The sequence below is a fragment of the Durio zibethinus genome, chromosome 23 (genome assembly GCF_047325235.1).
Source record: "Durio zibethinus cultivar Kanyao isolate XHJ-2024 chromosome 23, ASM4732523v1, whole genome shotgun sequence".
NCBI classification, from domain to species: Eukaryota; Viridiplantae; Streptophyta; class Magnoliopsida; order Malvales; family Malvaceae; genus Durio; species Durio zibethinus.
This window is the reverse complement of record NC_143184.1, coordinates 19,939,337-19,954,336: the sequence shown is the minus strand read 5'-3', so window position 1 is coordinate 19,954,336 and position 15,000 is coordinate 19,939,337.

Sequence of the window (15,000 nt, the reverse complement as noted above, 5' to 3'; positions counted from 1 at the left end):
GTGAGATAGCCCAACACTATGCTACCGGTTCACCCCTCCTAAAAAGCCTTAGAACTTTTAGAGCTATGCTACCAGTAACCGTTACAATGTTTGAAATGGGGACACTTTTCCTAGCACAAGGGATCTACCCGGCCATGGCCCTATACATGGGTGGCTCATGGCACCCTAAGTCTCGATCATGGCCCTATACAAGGGTGGCTCATGACATCTTCCCCCACCTATTCTATCGATGTCCTCGTCGACTTGCTAGCTTGAAATTCTTCAATCTTCCTTTGAAATCTCTGGAGGTCGTGTTCTCTCTCCCAGCTGGTTTCTTCTAGTCCTAAGCCCTTCCACTTCACTAAGTATTCCTGAACTAGTCTTCAAGATATCTTGGTTTCCCTGTCGGCTAAGATCTCTTCGACTCGATGCTCTGAGGGTGGCTTCATGGTGATGGCGGCTCTGGTTGGCTCCCTTCGGCTAATATCTGTAGGATCTGCATGGAAAGGCTTCAGGTTGCTTACATGAAATACTGGGTGCACCTTCATCCACTTCGGTGGGTCGATTTTGTAAGAAGCGTTCCCCACCTTGGAAATGACCCTTACTGGACCTTCATATTTGTGCACCAATCTACGATCTCTCTTTCTTAAGAACCTGGTTTGTTCTGGAACTAGTCAGACCAGAACCAAATCACCAACTTGGAATTGTTGAGCTTTACGATTCTTATCTGCCCATTTTTTCATCCGCTTTGATGCCTTCTCCAGGTAAGCTTGTGCAATCTCTGTGTTTGGTTTCCACTCCTTGCTAAAGTTGAAAGCTCTTAGATTCTTTCCTCCATATTGTTCCAAAGAAGTATAGGGTAGCCTTGGTAGTTGTCCGGTGACCACCTCAAATGGGCTCTTGTTAGTGGAAGAGCTCTTGTTGGAATTAAAGCAGAGTTGAGCAACGTCCAACAATGAAGGCCAGTCCTTTTGGTTGGCTTGGACAAAGTGCCTCAAATATTCCTCCAACAATCCATTGAAACGTTCCATTTGGCCATCGGTCTGAGGATGGTAGCTCGAAGAGATGTTGAGTTGGGACCCCAAAATCTTGAAAAGTTCCTTCCAAAAGGACCCCGTGAATCTCGGATCTCTATCACTGATGATGTTTTGAGGGAGGCCCCAATATTTGACCACATGTTTGAACAATAGTCGAGCTGTGTCTTCTACTGTACAATACTTGTGAGCGGGGATAAATGTGGCATACTTGGAGAACCGGTCAATTACCACCAAGATAGTTCCAAGATCCCCAACCTTGGGTAGGCTCGAAATGAAATCGAGGGAGATGCTTTCCCACGGTTTGGTGGGTACCGGTAATGGTTCCAGCATGCCCGCAGGTTTCCTCTTTTCGACTTTATCTTGTTGGCAAATGAGGCAAGTCTTCGTGTAGTCCATCACATCTTGTCGCATGTGGGGCCAATAGTATCCCTGTTTCAGTAACGCTAAAGTGCGTTGCTAGCCTGGGTGTCCCACCCATGGGGTGTCATGGCATTCCCTCATCAGCATCTGTCTCAGTCCTCCTGCTCTCGACACAAACACTCGAGGCCCCTTGGTCCACAAGACACCATTTTCTTGCTAGAAGTATTTGGACTTCCCTTCTTCCACGAGCTTCAAGATGGCACAGGCTTGCGGGTCCTTCCCTAGATGATCTCCAATCAACTTATGAATGTCCGTAGTGGCTCTACTAGTTGCCATTGGGGCCATTCTTCTGAGGGCCACCAACTCTGGTCACCTGCTCAATGCATCCGCCACTTGATTGGTCTTTCCAGCGGTATGCTCAAGGTGAAAGTCGAACTCCACTAAAAATTCCTGCCACCTAGCTTGTTTCACCGTAAGTCTTGGTTGGGTGAGAAAGTGGCTAACGACTGCATTGTCCGTCTTCACGACAAAGTGTGAACCCAGCAAGTAATGTCGCCAAGCCCTCAAGCAATGAACCACCGCCAGGAGCTCTTTTTCCTGGGTCGTATATTTCCTCTCCGCTTCGCTTAGCTTCCTATTTTCAAATGCTATCGGGTGATGTTGTTGTAAAAGCACACCTTCAATAGCAAAATCTGATCCATCCATCTGAACTTCAAAGGGCTTTTCAATATCGGGGAGAGCTAAGATGGGATCTTTCATAATAGCATCTTTCAATCTCTCAAAGGCCTCTTGGCACTCGTTGGTCCAACACCATTTATGCTCCTTCTTCAATAACTCCGTGAGGGTCATGGTCTTGTGAGAGTACCCTTCCATAAACCTTCTATAATAGTTGGCTAGTCCTAAAAATGAGCGGAGTTCACTAACATTCTTTGGTGTTGTCCACTCCTTGATGGCCCTAACCTTTTCCATGTCCATTCGAATGTGGCCACGTTCGACAATATGACCGAAGAAGTGGATTTGGGTCTGAGCAAACGTGCATTTCTCCCTTTTTACATATAACCGGTGGTCCTGTAGCCTTTTAAATACCCGACGTAGGTGTTCTTGATGTTCTTCCAAGGTGGAGCTGTACACCACTATATCGTCTAAATAAATGACTACAAATTCGTCAAGGTAGTCATGGAACACCTGATTCATCAATGTACAAAATGTAGCAGGAGCATTGGTCAGTCCAAAGGGCATAACAAGAAATTCAAATGCGCCATACCGTGTTACACAAGTGGTCTTTGGCTCATCTCCCTTAACGATTCTGACTTGATGGTATCCAGATCTCAGGTCCAGTTTGGAGAAGTACTTGGCCCAGCTCAATTGGTCAAATAAGTCTACGGGATAAGATATTTGTTTCTTACGGTGACTTTGTTCAGGGCCCTGTAGTCAACACATAAGCGTAAACTCCCATCATGCTTCTTCTGGAATAGCACTGGCGTTCCGAAAAGAGCTTTTGATGGTCAGATGAACCCGGCTTGTAAAAGCTCATCTAACTGTTTTCTCAGCTCGGCCAACTCTGGCGGGGCCATGTGATAGGGAGCTCTAGCAGAGGGTTTTGCTCCTGGGAGGAGCTCAATTTCATGGTCCACTGCTCGTCGAGGGGGTAGAACCTTGGGCAACATCTCTGGCATCACCTCTTCGAATTCTTCCAACACTCTCTTCACGCCATCGGATATTGGTTCTACTTCCGACCCTTCTTTGTAGATCGGCATGGCCACAAAAGAGGGTTCCCCTCTCTTTACCCCTTTCTTGAATTGCAAAGCCGAAATCATTTTCTTCCCACTCTTTGGCAAGATATTGGCTGGCACCACACATGGGTGTTCCCCTAAAAACAACAAGCAGCTAGCAGCGGGGATAGGGATCGCCTGAGCCAACGTCATGAAGTCCAATCTGAGAACGACATCAAAGTCATCCATAGAGGAGACTGTGAAGTCTACCTTCCTTTCCCATGGCCCCAATCGGGTTGTCACATTTTTGAAGCTTCCACTGATCGCAAAGGCTGGCGAATTGACTGCCTTCATTCATCCACAGTCTTTACTAATCTGAAGACCACACCTTTTTACTTCTTCTAGTGTGATGAAAGTGTCGATTGCACCCGTATCCACCATGGCCTTGATGGCTTTCTCATTGATTGTCAAGTTCACGTACATCAAGCCTCTACTTTGCTCTTTCTTTATAGTATTCAATTGGGTGCGGAGGGCACTGAGGAACCTTATTGAGCCCATCCTGGCTGGCTCTTTTTCAGCTTCTTCAATGATCTCTGGTGTTTTTGCGGACTCTTAAGATGAGGTTCTTAAGGCATTAAGGGCTCCTCGGTGCGGGCATTCAGCCACTCGATGCGGCCCCTTGCAAAAAAAGCAAGCTAGCGGTTGCCTAGGCTTGAAAATCCCTGCGCTATTTGTCTTGGGCTGGGTGCTATCTCGACCAAAGGACCTCCTGTCTGATCCCCCACTGAAGGGTCGGTCCAACCTAGTCATCTTTCCCCCACTCCCAAAGTTAAAGCTACTGCCAGTTGATGGAGGATTTTTTCCTTTTTAAGGAGCCATCATTGTAATCATGAAGACGTTCCACTGCAGCCATGGTCGTGGCCACATCTTGCACTTTCTGCCTTTGTAGTTCTGTCCTCGCCCAAGGCTTGAGGCCTTCAAGAAAATAGAACATCTTGTCCTTTTCGAACATGTCCCGAATATCCAGCATCAGGGTAGAAAAGTTCCTTATGACCTCTCGCACCATTTCGGTTTGCACCAACTCCCGAAGTCTCCTTCGAGCCATATACTCCACATTCTTCGAAAAAAATTGGTTTTTCAATTCTCACTTCAGATCCATCCAAGTCTTAATCAGGCACTCGTCATCGACAAACTTAGAGTGCCACCACAGCTTGGCATCCCCTACGAGGTACATCGATGCCATTGTCACCTTGTCTTCCTCTGAACTTATGTGTACAGCTCGAAAGTATTGTTCCATGTCAAACAAGAAATTTTCAAGTTCCTTAGCATCCTTTGCCCCCTCATAGCATCGAGGCTCCGGCACCTTGGGCCTTCATCCCTTGTCCATCGAGCTCGAACCCGATCTGGCCATAGCCATTTGTAGGATGCTCACCTGGGCCCTGAGCTCCTCAAACTCCTTTTGGAGAATGTTCAAGGCATCTCTAGCCTCTTCGCTCACATTTTGGAGAGTATCGGACAACTCCCGCTGGGTTGTCTCGATCTCCCTCACTCGGTCTTTCATCACAATATGAGTTTTCATTACGGCCACCGCGGCCTCAAGTTCCTCAATTCTCTGTTGATGATCTGGTCCACCACTTATGGCCATCTTATCCATTTTTCTAGCACTTCTCAACCGTGCTCTGATACCACGTGTCACGGACTAAGCTTTCTCTCAACAAGCACTAGCCCGTGTGGCACTTGAATGGAAGCTTCCACCCAAGTCAGCCTTCAATAAATCGATATTTGAACAAATAACCATAAACCATGGTTAGTCTCAAGCATTCACAATAAGGCACAATATATCGAGGTCAATCTCAAGCATACACACATAACAAGGCACATTCACATCGAGAAAGAAAGAAACGCATCGAGGCAACAATCGGGCATTCAATCGGGGTGAATTTTATTATAAACAGGAATCATACATTGGGACCTCCCACCATCACCAGGGCCAGGGGGCAGCCCTTGGTGGGTGGCCTAAGCTCGCATAGCACCCGGTGAGACAACCTAACACTATGCTGCCGGCTCACCCTCTTAAAGAGCCTTAGAACTTTTAGAGCTATGCTACCAATAACCGTTACAATATTTGAAATGGGGACACTTTTCCTAGCACAAGGGATCTACCCAGCCATGGCCCTATACATGGGTGGCTCATGGCACCCTAAGTCCCGGTCATGGCCCTATACAAGGGTGGCTCATGACATCGAGGATCGACCCGGTCCCCTCTTACGTGCTGCTGCTGATCCCACTGCCGGTCCAGCTACCACAACCCTCGATCTGACTGGGGCTTAGACATGGAATGAACTCTGTATGCCTAAGTCAACCCACGAAACGAGCGTGCAGGCGCTGAGCACCATCGGTCGGAGAGGCATAATGCGCAAGCCGGGGATCCCCTCTGCGTGCTGCCGATCCTGCTGTCGGTCCAGCTGCCGCAACCCTCGGTCTGACTAGGGCTTAGACATGGAATGAACTCCGTATGCCTAAGTCAACCCACGGAACGAGCGTGCGGGCGTTCAGCCAGCCGAAGAGGCGGGATGCACAAGCCGAGGATCGATCGAGTGGTAGGTGGGTTTAGGCACATCTTTAAATTTCTGCCGTGCCAATGCCATTTTTATGGCTTGTAAATTCATACAATGGTCCCCCAAGCCTTCATGTGATCCTTCTATTTTTTTTGGCATGCACAAAAAAATTCAGCTAAAAACTCGAAGTGGAGAAGATTTTGTGACCGTTTGAAAAAAGTGTCCCCATTTTAGACACTTGAATAGCTACTGGCAGCAAACAAGTTGGGCTCTAGTGCGGTCACTTGCCTCGAGCACCATCGGCACACGCTAGGCCCTGGTGCGAGCGCTTGCCTCGATCACCATTGGCACACGCTGGGCCTTGGTGCGGTCGGTTGCCTCAAGCACCATTGGCACCTGCTGGGCCCTGGTGCAAGCGATTGCCTCGATCACCATCGACACACGCTGGGCCCTGGTTGGAGCAGATGCCTCGATCACGATCGGCACACGCTGGGCCTTGGTGCGGGCGATTACCTCGACCACAATCGGCACACACTGGCCTTGGTGCGAGCGGTTGCCTCTAGCACCATCGGCATACGCTGGGCCCTCATGTGGTGGCTTGCCTCGAGCACCATCGGCACACGCTGGGCCTTGGTGCGAGCGGTTGCCTCGAGCACCATCGCCACACGTTAGGCCCCGGTGCGAGCGGTTACCTCGATCACCATTGGCACACGCTGGGCCCGGGTGGGGCGGTTGCCTCTACCACCATCGGCACACGTTGGGCCCCGATACGGGGGGTTGCCTCGACCACTATCCGTATGCGCTGGGCCCTAGTGCGATCGGTTACCTCGACCACCATCGGCACACACTGGGCCTTGGTGCGAGCGGTTGCCTCGATCACCATCGGCACACGCTGGGCCCTGGTGCAAACAGTTGCCTAGATCACCATCGGCACACGCTGGGCCCTGGTACGAGCGGTTGTCTCGACCACCATCGGCACACGCTGGGCCCTGGTGCGAGCGGTTGCCTCGATCACCTTCGGCACACGCTGGGCCCTGGTGTGGTCGGTTGCCTCAAGCACCATCGGCATCCGCTGGGCCCTGGTGCGAGCGGTTGCCTCGATCACCATCGGCATACGCTGGGCCCTGGTAGGAGCAGTTGCCTCGATCACGATCGGCACACGCTGGGCCTTGGTGCGGGCGGTTACCTCGACCACAATCAGCACACACTGGCCCTGGTGCGAGCGGTTGCCTCCAGCACCATCGGCATACGCTGGGCCCTCGTGTGGTGGCTTGCCTCGAGCACCATCAGCACACGCTGGGCCCTGGTGCGAGCTGTTGCCTCGAGCACCATCGGCACACGTTAGGCTCTGGTGCGAGCGGTTACCTCGATCACCATTGGCAAACGCTGGGCTCAGGTGGGGTGGTTGCCTCTACCACCATTGGCAAACGTTGGGCCCCGGTGTGGGGGGTTACCTCGACCACCATCCGTACGTGATGGGCCCTGGTGCGGTCGGTTGCCTCGACCACCATCTGCACACACTGGGCTTTGGTGCGAGCGGTTGCCTCGATCACCATCGACACACGTTGGGCCCTGGTGCGACCAGTTGCCTTGATCACCATCGGCACACGCTGGGCCCTGGTACGGGCGGTTGCCTCGACCACCATCGGCACATGCTGGGCCCTGGTACAGGCGGTTGCCTCGATCACCATCGGCACACGCTGGGCCCTGGTACGAGCGGTTGCCTCGAGCACCGTCGGCACACGTTAGGACCTGGTGCGAACGGTTGCCTCGAGCACCGTCAGCACACGTTAGGACCTGGTGCGAGCGGTTACCTCGATCACCATTGGCACACGCTGGGCTCGGGTGGGGCGGTTGCCTCTACCACCATCGGGACACGCTGGGCCCCGGTACGGGGGGTTGCCTCGACCACCATCCGCACACGCTGGGCCCAAGTGCGGATGGTTACCTCGACCACCATCAGCACACACTGGGCCTTGGTGCGAGCGGTTGCCTCGATCACCATCGGCACACGCTGGGCCCTAGTACGGGTGGTTACCTCGACCACCATTAGCACACGCTGGGCCCTAGTGCGAGCGGTTGCCTCGATCACCATCGGCACACGCTCGGCCCTGGTGCGGTCGCTTGACTCGAGTACCATCGGCTCACGCTGGGCCTTGGTGCGGGCGGTTGCCTCGACCACCATCCGTACACGCTGGGCCCTCGTGCGGGCCATTGCCTCGATCACCATCGGCACACGCTGGGCCCTGGTGCGGCCGCTTACCTCGAGCACCATCGACTCACGCTGGGCCCTGGTGCGGTCCCTTGCCTCAAGCACCGTCGGCAAACGCTGGGCCCTGGTGCGAGCGGTTGCCTCGAGCACCATCGACACACGCTGGGCCCTGGTGCGAGCGGTTGCCTCGATCACCATCCGCACACGCTGGGCCCGGGTGGGGCGGTTGCCTCAACCACCATCGACACACGCTGGGCCTCGGTGCGAGCGGTTGCCTCGAGCACCATCCGCACACGTTGGGCCCAAGTGCGGGCGGTTGCCTCGACCACCATCGGCACACATTGGGCCCCGATACGGTCGCTTAACTCGAGCACCATCGGCACACACTGGGCCCTGGTGCGATCGTTTGCCTCGAGCACCATCGGCACACGTTAGGCCCAGGTGCGGACGGTTGCCTCGACCACCATCCGCACATGCTGGGCCCTGGTGCGGGCGATTGTGTCGATCACCATCGACACACGCTGGGCCCTGGTGCGATCGCTTGCCTTGAGCACCATCGGCACAAGCTGGGCCCTGGTGTGAGCGGTTGCCTCGATCACCATCGGCACACATAGGGCCCTGGTGCAAGCGGTTACCTCGATCACCATCGGCACACGCTGGGCCCTGGTGCGGGTGGTTGCCTCGATCACCATTGGCATACGCTCGGCGCTGGTGCGGTCGCTTGCTTGGAGCAACATCGGCATAGGCTGGGCCCTGGTACGGGCGGTTACGTCGATCACCATCTACTCACGCTTGACCCTAGTGCGATCGCTTGCCTCAAGCACCATCGATGCACGTTGGGCCCTGGTACGAGCGGTTGCCTCGATCACCATCGGCACACGATGGGCCCTGGTGCGGGCGGTTGCCTCCAGCACCATCGGCATACGCTGGGCCCTCGTGCGGTGGCTTGCCTCGAGCACCATCGGTACACGCTGGGCCTTGGTGCGGGCGGTTGCCTCGATCACCATCGGCACATACTGGGCCCTGGTGCGGGCGGTTGCCTCGACCATCATCGGCACAAACTGGGCCCTGTTACGGGCGGTTTCCTCGACCACCATCAGCACACACTGGGCCCTGGTACGGGTGCTTGCCTCGAGCACCATCGGCACACGCTGGGCCCTGGTGAGGGCGATTGCCTCGACCTCTATCGGCACACGCTGGGCCCTGTTGCGGGCGGTTACCTCGACCACCATCGGAACACGCTGGGCCCTGTTGCGGGCGGTTGCCTCGACCACCATCGGCACACGCTGGGCCCTGGTGCGGGCGGTTTCCTCGACCACCATCGGCACACACTGGGCCCTGGTGCGGGCGGTTGCCTCGATCACCATCGGCACACGTTGGGCCCTGGTGCGGGCTCTTGCCTCCATCACCATCAACACACGCTGGGCCCTGGTGCCGGCTCTTGCCTCGAGCACAATCAACACGTTCTGGGCCCTGGTGCGATCGCTTGGCTCGAGCACCATTGGCACACGTTGGGCCCTGGTACGAGCGGTTACAACGATCACCATCGGCACATGCTGCGCCCTGGTGTGAGCGGTTGCCTCGATCACCATCGGCACACGCTAGGCCCTGGTACGGGCACTTGCCTCGATCACCATCGACACATGCTGGGCCCTGGTGGGGGCCCTTGCCTCGATCACCATCGACACACGCTGGGCCCTGGTGCGATCGCTTGCCTCGATCACAATCAACACACGCTGGGCCCTGGTGCGGGCGGTTGCCTCCACCACCATCGACACACGCTGGGCCCTGGAGCGGGCGGTTGCCTCGACCGCTATCGGCACACGTTGGGCTCTGGTGCGATCACTTGCCTCTAGCACCAATGGCACACACTGGGCCTTGGTGCGAGCGATTGCCTCGATCACCATCGGCACACGCTGGGCCCTGGTGGAAGCGGTTGCCTCGATCACCATCGGCACACGTTGGGCCCTGGTGCTGGCGGTTCCCTCGACCACCATCAGCACACGCTGGGCCCTGGTGGGGCGGTTGCCTCGGTCACCATCAGTAAACGGTCGGCCCTGGTGCGGTCGGTTGCCTCGACCACCATCGGCACACGTTGGGCCCTGGTGCGGGCTCTTGCCTCGAGCACCAACGGCACACGCTGGGCCCTGGTGCGGTCGCTTGCCTCGAGCACCATTGGCACACGCTTGGCCCTGGGGCGAGCAGTTGCCTCGATCACCATCGGCACACGCTGGGCCCTGGTGCGGGCGGTTGCCTCAAGCACCATCGGCACACCCTGGGCCCTGGTGCGGGCGGTTGCCTCCACCACCATCAGCACACGCTGGGCCCTGGGGTGGGGCGGTTGCCTCGAGGACCATCGGCACACGCTCGGCCCTGGTGTGGGCAGTTGCCTCGACCACCATCGGTACACGCTCGGCCCTGGAGCGGGCAGTTGCCTAGACCACCATCGGTACGCGCTCGGCCCTGGTGCGATCGGTTGCCTCAAGCACCATCGGCACCTGCTGGACCCTGGTGCGAGCGATTGCCTCGATCACCATCGGCACACGCTAGGCCCTGGTAGGAGCAGTTGCCTCGATCACGATCGGCACACGCTGGGCCCTGGTGCGGGCGGTTACCTCGACCACAATCGACACACACTGGCCCTGGTGCGAGCGGTTGCCTCCAGCACCATCGGCATACGCTGGGCCCTCATGTCATGCCTTGCCTTGAGCACCATCGGCACACGCTGGGCCCTGGTGCGAGCGGTTGCCTCAAGCACCATCGGCACACGTTAGGCCCTGGTACGAGAGGTTACCTCGATCACCATTGGCACACGCTGGGCCCGGGTGGGGCGGTTGCCTCTACCACCATCGGCACACACTGGGCCTCGGTGCGGGCGGTTGCCTCGACCACCATCCGCACACGCTGGGCGCAGTGCGGGTGGTTGCCTCGACCACCATCGGCACACACTGGGCCTTGGTGCGAACGGTTGCCTCGATCACCATCGGCACACGCTAGCCCCTGGTGCGAACAGTTGCCTCAATCACCACCAGCACACGCTAGGCCCTGGTACGGGCGGTTGCCTCGACCACCATCGGCACACGCTGGGCCCTGGTGTGAGCGGTTTCCTCGATCACCATCGGCACATGCTCGACCCTGGTGCGGTCGGTTGCCTCGAGCACCATCGGCTCACGCTGGGCCTTGGTACGGGCGGTTGCCTCGACCACCATCCGCACACACTGGGCCCTAGTGCGGGCGGTTGCCTCGATCACCATCGACACACGCTGGGCCCTGGTGCGGTCGTTTACCTCGAGCACCATCGACTCACGCTGGGCCCTGATGCGGGCGGTTGCCTCGACCACCATTGGCACACGCTGGGCCCTGGTGCGTCCCTTGCCTCGAGCACCATCGGCAAACGCTGGGCCCTAGTGCGAGCGGTTGCCTCGAGCACCATCGGCACACGCTGGGCCCTGGTGCGAGCGGTTGCCTCGATCACCATCGGCACACGCTGAGCCCGGGTGAGGCGGTTGCCTCAACCACCATCGACACACGCTGGGCCTCGGTGCGGGCGGTTGCCTCGACCACCATCCGTACACGTTGGGCCCAAGTGCGGGTGGTTGCCTCGAGCACCATCGGCACACGATGGGCCCCGATGCGGTCGCTTACCTCGAGCACCATCGGCACACACTGGGCCCCGGTGTGATCGTTTGCCTCGAGCGCCATCGGCACAAGTTGGGCCCTGGTGCAGGCGGTTGCCTCGACCACCATCCGCACATGCTGGGCCCTGGTGCGGGTGATTGCGTCGATCACCGTCGACACACGCTGGGCCCAAGTGCGGTCGCTTGCCTCGAGCACCATCGGCACAAGCTGGGCCCTGGTGTGAGCGGTAGCCTTGATCACTATCGGCACACGCAGAGCCCTGGTGCAAGCGGTTGCCTCGATCACCATCGGCACACGCTAGGCCTTGGTGCTGGTGGTTGCCTCGATCACCATTGGCATACGCTCGGCCCTGGTACGGTCGCTTGCTTGGACCAACATCGGCATAGGCTGGGCCCTGGTGCGGGCAGTTACGTCGATCACCATCTACTCACGCTCGACCCTGGTGCGATCGCTTGCCTCGACCACCATCTGCACACGCTGGGCCCTGCTGTGAGCGGTTGCCTTGACCACCATCGGCATACGTTGGGCCCTTGTGCGATCACTTGCCTCGAGCACCATCGATGCATGTTGGGCCCTGGTGCGAGCGGTTGCCTCGATCACCATCGGCCCATGCTGGGCCCTGGTGCGAGCAGTTGCCTCAATCACCATCGACACCTACTGGGCTCGGGTGCGGGCGGTTGCCTCGACCACCATCGGCACACGCTGGGCCCCGATGCGGGCGGTTGCCTCGATCACCATCGGCACACGCTGGGCCCTGATGCCGGCGCTTGCCTCGACCACCATCGGCACACGCTTTGCCCCGGTGTGATCACTTGCCTCGATCACCAACGACACACGCTCGGCCACGGTGCGGTCACTTACCTCGATCACCATCGGCACACGCTCGACCCCGGTACGATCGCTTGCCTCGACCACCATCGGCAAACGCTCAGCTCTGGTACGGTCGCTTGCCTCGAGAACCATCGGCACACGTTGGGCCCTGGTACGGGCGGCTGCCTCCAGCACCATCTGCACACGCTGGGCCCTAATGCGGTGGCTTGCCTCGAGCACAATCGGTACACGCTGGGCCCTAGTACGGGCGGTTGCCTCGATCACCATCGACACACGCTGGGCCCTGGTGCGGGCGGTTGCCTCGACCACCTTCGACACACGCTGGGCCCTGGTGCGGGAGGTTGCCTTGACCACGATCGGCACACGTTGGGCCCTGGTGCGAGCTCTTGCCTCAATCACCATCGACACATGTTGGGCCCTGGTGTCGGCTCTTGCCTCGAGCACCATCGGCATACGCTGGGTCCTGGTGCGGTCGCTTTGCTCGAGCACCATCGACACACGTTGGGCCCTGGTGCTGTTGCTTGCCTCGACCACCATCGCCAAACGCTAGGCCCTGGTGCGAGCGGTTGCCTCGATCACCATCGGCACACGCTGGGCCCTGGTGCGGGCGGTTACCTCGATCACCATAAGCAGACAGTGGGCCCTGGTACGGGCTCTTGCCTCCAGCACCAACGGCACACGTTGGGCCCTGATACGGGCGGTTGCCTTGACCACTATCGGCACACGTTGGGCCCTGGTTCGGATGGTTGCCTCAACCACCATCGACACATGCTGGGCCTTGGTACGGGCAGTTGCCTCGACCATCATCGGCACATGCTGGGCCCTGGTGAGCACGGTTGCCTTGATCACCATCGACAAAGGCTGGGCCCTAGTGCGGGTGATTACCTCGATCAACATCGGCAAACGCTGAGCCCTGGTGGGGGTAGTTGCCTCGATCACCATTGGCACAAGCCGGCCCTTGGTCCAAGCTCTTGCCTCGACCACCATCGACACACGCTGGGCCCTGGTGCAAGCGGTTGCCTCGAGCACCATCGGCACAAGCCAGCCCTTGATGCAGGCTCTTGCCTCGACCACCATCGGCACACGCTGGGCCCTGGTGCGGGCGGTTGCCCCGAACACCATCGACACAAGCTGGGCCCTGGTGCGGGCGGTTGCCTCGATCACCATCGGCACATGCTGGGCCCGGGTGGGGTGGTTGCTTCGACCACCATCGACACACGTTGGGCCCCGATGCATGCGGTTGCCTCGACCACCATCCGCACACGCTGGGCCCAAGTGCGGGCGGTTGCCTCGACCACCATCCACACACGCTGGGCCCTAGTGCGATCGCTTGCCTCGAGCACCATCGGCACACGCTGGGCCCTGGTGCGAGCGGTTGCCTCGATCACCATTGGCACATGCTGGGCCCTGGTGTGAACAGTTGCCTCGATCACCATCGGCACACGCTGGGCCCTGGTGCGGGCGGTTGCCTCGACCACCATCGGCACACGATGGGCCCTGGTGCAGGCGGTTGCCTCGACCACCATCGGCACAAGCTGGGCCCTGGTGTGGGCGGTTGCCTCGATCACCATCGACACACGCTCGACCGTGGTGCGGTCGCTTGCCTCGAGCACCATCGGCTCACACTGGGCCCTGGTACAGACGGTTACCTCGACCACCATCGACACACGCTGGGCCTTGGTGTGGGCGGTTGCCTCGATCACCATCGACACATGCTCGGCCCTGGTGCGGTCGCTTGCCTCGACCACCATCGGCACGCGTTGGGCCTTGGTGTGGGCGGTTGCCTCGACCACCATCCGCACACGCTAGGCCCTGGTGTGGGTGGTTGCATCGATCATCATCGGTAGACACTCGGCCTTGGTGCGATCGCTTGCCTCATCCACCATCTGCACACGCTGAGCCCTGGTGCGGTCGCTTGCCTCGAGCACCATCGACACAAACTGGGCCTTGGTGCGAGCGATTGCCTCGATCACCATCGGCACACATTGGGCCCTGGTGCGAGCGGTTGCCTCGACCACCATCGACACACGTTGGGCCCTGGTGCGGGCAGTTGCCCTGAACACCATCGACACAAGCTGGGCCCTGGTACGGGCGGTTGCCTCGACCACCATCGGCACACGTTGGGCCCTGGCGCAGGCGATTGCCTCGATCACCATCGGCACACGCTCGACTCTGGTGCAGTCGCTTGCCTCGAACCCCATCGGCTCACGCTGGGCCCTGGTGCGACGGTTGCCTCAGCTACCATCGGCACACGCTGGGCCCTGGTGCGGGCCGTTACCTCGATCACCATCGGCACACGCTCGGCCCTGGTGCGGTCGTTTGCCTCGACCACCATCGGCACACGTTGGGCCCTGGTGCGGGCGGTTACCTCGACCACCATCTGCACACGTTGGGCCCTGGTACGGTCGCTTGCCTCGAGCACTATCGGCACACGCTGGGCCCTGGTGCGGTCGCTTACCTCGAGCACCATCGGCATACGCTGGGCCCTGGTACGGGCGGTTGCCTCGATCACCATCGGCACACGCTTGACCCTGGTGCGGTCGCTTGTCTCGAGCACCATCGGTTCACGCTGGGCCCTGGTGCGGGCGGTTGCCTCGAGCACCATCGGCACACGCTGGGCCCTGGTGCGGGCGGTTGCCTCGAGCACCATCGGCACACGCTGGGCCCTGGTA